Raw genomic sequence first — 5,000 nt, 5'->3', positions numbered from 1 at the left:
TTTATTTTGCAAGTAAGACAGTGTGCGGGATTTCTTTCCCCATTACTATTTTTCCAAAAGTAAAATAATGCAAGTTGTAATTCCTGTTTTCACCTAACCCCTGTTCCCGCCCACAGCTCTGTAGTTAGTTGTAATTTACAACTACAACAAGTTAGTTGTAATTTACGACTAACTGTGGGCGGGGACAGGGGTTAGGTGAAAACAGGAATTTTCTGAGCAATACAGGATCACTCAAACATGCAGGAATCAGTCTAAGTACACATTTGAGGAAACTAATGACGAGGAAACAGTGATAAGGGCATTTTCTAATTAAGTAAGATAAATATAGGCCTACAGCATATCAATGTCGACTTGTTATTTCTTCTCTTTAGCTCCAGAACGTGATGCCATTATTCAACCCCAAAGACGTGATTGTTGTCAGTTGAAAAGATCTTAAGCCCTGAGAATAATATGTCAAGTTTGTGGAGCCAATCCCAAACAAATAAGGATAAAGAAGTGAACAGTGAATCCTCCGCAGAATCACAGAGGCCTCCATCATCAAACTCCAGGACACAGAACAGAACAAAAGAAGGCCAGACACAGTGCAAAATCCATCTGAAGCTCTTGAGCTCGGCTTGTTTTAGGACTTAGTTGGAGGATTTTCTGTTGTGCTCGTTTTATGTTGATGTGGAGAGACCAGAGCCAAATCCTTTAGCTTTTGATGTGAGGCAAAAGTGTGTATTGAACAGGACAAGATTACGTACACGTTTGAGTAAGAAAAGTATTATTATTCCCCAAGGCTAAAATAAATGATCTATGTTGGAACCGTGGACGAGAAGGAACTTTAATTTATGTCTACAACTGGTTAACGTCAAGTTGTTTATGTTGAAGTTTAGCTGCCAAACTATTTGTGATAATAAATCAGAATAATCTGACCTTAACAAAGCTTATGTTTTCTGTTCATTGGTATTCACAAAGTTTGGAGCTTTAGATACACATTTCCATTCATATGCACGTCCTCATAATTCTTGTCCTTTACAAATGTCACTCTTAAACTGTAAGTCTGTTGCCATTTTACATTTTATTTTAATAGTGGACTCAAATACAGTGCGTCAACCGGGTCCCATTAAAACCCCGCTTGACACCTCGCTGAACACAATCTGCCCTTTGGAGCCCATTAAATCGCTTCCTATTTAAATTTTCGTGGTAATTAATGCCAAATGCCATTGACTGTTGATGCATTTAAAAAAGATAACTGTTTCCATAAAAATCAAACGGACTTAACGTCTATTAGATGTGAGTTTATGTCCGTAATTCACTTCATGCAGCTTTCCAAGTCATCCAGAAAACAAAAGAGATTATCTTTATTTCCCCTGCCACTGGCGCAAAGCGTTTCTTTGCATATCCAATACAAACACTCCAACAATATCGACGTTATGATTTTGTAGCTCTGAATTTGAATAGTTGAATTGTGCTTCAGATCCTCAAATCAACAGAACAACAAAAACGTAAATGTGTTTCTCTTTTTGTCTAATATCTGATATCTGATTTGGCTGAAAACATCATTTGCTCCAGACAAAATAAATCATTGCATCAGGCATCACAAGTCTTAAAAAATAAATAAATAAATAAACATGCCCATTTTGGAAAGTCAAAACACTGGCTTGACTTTCCAAAATGGGCATGTTTACTTATTTTCTAATATTCCTTGAAGTTGCGCAATCACAATAAAGGGACTCATTCAACCCAATAAAAAGCAGTATTATTTATTCAGATGTTGTAATCGGAGTTTTAGACAAACATAAATCATAAGAAAAATGCAAACTGGTGGTGGGAACTCTTCATGTGGGTATTCCCTTTTCTCTCCTTCTCCCTCTGTCCTCGTCTTCTTTCATCAGTCTGTTTGTCATTATATGGACATAACTGTTCCTCAAAAGTCCCACAGCCGCTGAACTCCCCGTAGAGAGATCAGCGTCGCAGAGTAAAACTATAGGCATCCATTTAAAGAGACACCACTTTGCCCTCCCGTTGAGCTGGATGATGGGAACGCAGTCAAAAGGTACGGTTCCGCTGTCAAACCCGCTACGAAATACTCGACAGACCGAGCGGCACGTGACGGGGCAGGAAACCACCGCGCTGCCGGGGCGAGGTGCAACCACGGCAGAGCAAAGAGAGGAAACAGACTTTATGGGTTTGTCACTGCTCTGTCTATCCGAGCGATGGTTGTCTTCATGTGATGTTACCGCTGGGACTGGACTGGGCCTCTCTTACTGACAGCAGAGGAATACTATAGACTCTGTTCATTACTATTTGTGAATAATTTAAGGGTTGAAAGGTTGTACTCGAGTATTTATAATCCTGTTTGGAATCAGAATCAGAAAAGAATAGAATTCACAAACATAGGGACTTTGCTTTGGTGAGTCGATGCAACATAAAAAAAATTAATGATAAGAAAACAACATAAATAAGTCAAAAAGAAAAACTATTTAAATCTGTTATAGGATTCAAATTAATTTAAATATGGCAGAACTGATCGGCCCTTTCTGTTGATAATGGCATTTCACCGTAACAAGCATAAGATTTTCATTCACTTGCTTTATGTTTGTTTGTTTGTTTGTTTGTTTGTTTGTTTTTGCTGTTGGATCTGATGTCTGATTTGTATGAATAATCACAAGAACAAAGCCTCACGAGCCTCAAATGCAGAACTATTCCAACATGGATTAATCTGTGGGTAAATTAATGAAGCTCATTTTGCATTATATGTCAGTTTACACATATTTACAAAAAAAAACTGATCCAAATATAAATAACTGGGTGGTCTCAGTTTAGACCTGAGTTTATGCCATAGTAAGTCTTGGGTTCTGGTGGTGCCAGGCAGAGACATGTTCAGTGCTAGTGAAGTCAAAACATTTTAAAATAAAATCCTAGTTCAACAAACTATATTACAACAAATGAGGAAGAACTTTGAGGGCCTCAGATCACTGCGGTTGGTGAAGAATAATAAACACACTTTCTTGGACACATTCTTGGCGACTCGTCTGCATTTTAGAATCGATAGCAAGAGATTAAATATCAGGTAAAACATTATTTAATTCAGATGAACTTTCCCATCAACTCAAAGATTTTATGAGTGACCCAGGCCAAGATTTTTCACTTTGGGACATGAGTGTCTGCACTGCGCCGGGGCCTAAGCAGAGGACTACAGGGCATAGGAGGCTAAACCTAACAAGAAGCATGATTCTGTTTAAACTATATAGCAATGTCTCCTAACCTGAGGGCCATATCACTCATAGTGAACAAAATTCACAAACTAGGAACTTTTAAAGACATTTTTAAGGTCTGTTTTTAAGACCTTAAAAATACTTACTATATACAAAATGTACAATATATGGCAGGGGTGGGCAAACTATGGCCCACGGGCGACATGTGGCCCGTTAGTCTTTGTAATCCGGCCGGATTTCCTTTTTTGCCCTCAGGCATCTGTCCGCACATGTATCCTTAATAAATATGACGTGAAATGAATTAAATAATAGATTCAATAGCCTATATTTGACAGAAAAGTCAGGTTTTATTTGATATTTAATTTTTTAGATTTTTTTTTTTTTCCACACCAATGATCTCGGGCCGGCCCTCCGCTACTTGCCAGGGTTCGAATATGGCCCTCGGAGGAAAATAATTGCCCACCCCTGGTATATGGTCATAAACACAAAGCAATAAAGCATGAATTATTTAAAATGACAGTTCTAATAAAGGGAGGTTCTGGTGCGCATGGACCGCAGCCTCCTGCCTGAGGGGAGTGGCCTCCTGCCAGAGGGGAGTGGCCTCCTGCCTTAGGGGAGTGGCCTCCTGCCTGAGGGGAGTGGCCTCCTTCCTGAGGGGAGTGGCCTCTTGCCTGAGGGGAGTGGCTCAAATAGTCCATGTCCAGGGTGAGAAGGGTGCTGTGATCTGACCTGTTCGTCCCAGAGCCCTGGAAACGTACAGGTCCTGTAGAGATGGAAGTCTGCAGCCGATTACCTTCTCAGCAGAGCACACAATGCGCTGTAGTCTCTGTTTGTCCCTGGCTGTGGCTCCAGCGTACCACATGGTGATGGAGGAGGTGAGGATGGACTCAATGATGGTCGTGTAGAACTGCACCATCATCTGCACTGGCAGCTTGGCTTTCCTCAGCTGCTGCAGGAAGTACATCCTCTGCTGGGCCTTCTTGATGAGGGAGCTGATGGTGGGCTCCCACTTGAGGTCCTGAGTGATGGTGGTGCCGAGGAAGCGGAAGGAGTCCTTAAGAGAACCCTAACCCACAAACAGGATTGTGTTCAGATAAAAGATAAATGTACTATTACTATTACTATGTTCTATTCTATCTTACTGTGTGAATTGGTTGTATGATGGAAGAGAACTTTATTCTATGTTCATTCCATCGTAAGAGTTCTGATTGTGGCTTCTGAGAGAATAAAATTAAATAAACACATTATTTCCATTTTATTTCCCCCCAGTTTGTACTACAAGAATTATACACAGAAATATGTTAATACATTGTTTAATTGCTCTAATGTAAGCTCCTGACCCACAGCCACAGACAAAGTGGGACAAACACATCCAAGAACCTGCCAAAAGCCTTTCTTACCGTCACAACTCACCACGGATTAATTATACTAGTGTAAGTAGCTGTAGTTTTATGTCACAAATAAAATAGATGAGACTGTGCTCTGCCAAGTCTCTGTCAGCTTCACCACTTCTGTTATATTTATTGTAACTTTGAAAACGCAGTAATCATCTTAACAAAAAACACAACATTGTCTGTTACCTTGTCTTCAGCTTGAGTTCTCCTTATCATGACTCAAACACGACCTCTTTTTCTTGAGGTTATTTGGTGGTTAAATCTTTAATCTTTGTTGATAAATGTCTGAACATCAAGCAGAAAGTGAACTAGAAAATCTGCAAGTCTGCGAGTGTCTGCGTCTCTCCATCTCCCCCCCTCTCTCTCTCCTCTCTCCCTCTCTCTCTCCTCCCTCCCTCTCTCTCTC

Source organism: Eucyclogobius newberryi, unplaced genomic scaffold (genome assembly GCF_026437365.1).
Source record: "Eucyclogobius newberryi isolate DKJ021-1_F unplaced genomic scaffold, fEucNew1.0.hap1 SCAF_15, whole genome shotgun sequence".
Classification (NCBI taxonomy): domain Eukaryota; kingdom Metazoa; phylum Chordata; class Actinopteri; order Gobiiformes; family Gobiidae; genus Eucyclogobius; species Eucyclogobius newberryi.
Note: the sequence above shows the minus strand (reverse complement) of the source record.